Source organism: Suricata suricatta, chromosome 1, assembly GCF_006229205.1.
Source record: "Suricata suricatta isolate VVHF042 chromosome 1, meerkat_22Aug2017_6uvM2_HiC, whole genome shotgun sequence".
Classification (NCBI taxonomy): domain Eukaryota; kingdom Metazoa; phylum Chordata; class Mammalia; order Carnivora; family Herpestidae; genus Suricata; species Suricata suricatta.
In genome coordinates, this window is record NC_043700.1 from 123,961,174 (window position 1) to 123,962,097 (window position 924).

A 924-nucleotide genomic window follows, 5' to 3' on the forward strand; every position below is an offset into this window, starting at 1 on the left:
TCCTTTGCTGTGCAGAGGTATTTTTCTCTCACTTGTTCATTTGTTTGTTTTTCCTAATACCTATTAGAGGCAATAACTCTCTATTTCCTTAGATAAAGCCATTATAGGAAGGTACTATTCATTATTTATTTATTTATTGCATAGCTCTTTTCAGTTTATGGCATGAAGGAGTTATACTAGTCCTAGTTAAAAGGAGACCCCAAGTGGTTACATTATACAAGCTGTTAGGTTTTTAAACTTGTGGGAAAAGGCAAAGCAAAACAAACAAAAGTACGTGTGACAAAGGACTGAAGGGAAACTCTATTCATTACAAGGAAGTCCTCCCTTAAGCTTCAGTGAGCCTAAAGCACTTAAAACCCATGAACCTTCAGCTGATCATCCTTAGCAGTTCAGTCTCTATGAGGAACTGGCATGTGCTCTTGCACTGGTCACCCTGTAGCAGAGTTACTCCCCCATATCCTGGATACTCAATTACAGCACAGTTAAAGGCACATTTCTTCTCAAATGCCTTCACCAGCTTCCTTTTATAACCATCAGCGATTCTTTGGACAGTAATAAGGGTTTTCCTACTGTTTCTCTTTTAAAAATTCTTTTTTATTCTTTTGAATTCTTATATGGATATTATTCTCGGTGCCAACAGGAAGCAGTTCATCACCCTTATTTGCATAAGCAAAAGAGTCCAAAGAGTGGAAGTTCTGGATGGTGGACATATAATACAATTCCTTTTCCTTGGTGGAAAGGGCCTACAGAAGGCAGCGGTTGGAGAAGGTTGCGGGGGCATTGAGAGTCTGGAAGCGAGGGGACTAGGGAGTGAGGGGGGTGCTGAGTTCTCAGCAGTGGCTCAGTGATGGTGACCAGGAAGGTACTTTTTATTTATTTTATTTTTTTAATAGTTTATTGTCAAGTTGATTACCATATGACACC

The 924-nt window shown here is 39.6% G+C and overlaps 1 pseudogene; it reads right to left on the reverse strand.

Annotated features, from left to right (window-relative positions):
* Positions 1-350: 350 nt before the first annotated feature.
* Positions 351-710, reverse strand: LOC115279465 (annotated as a pseudogene).
* Positions 711-924: the final 214 nt, after the last annotated feature.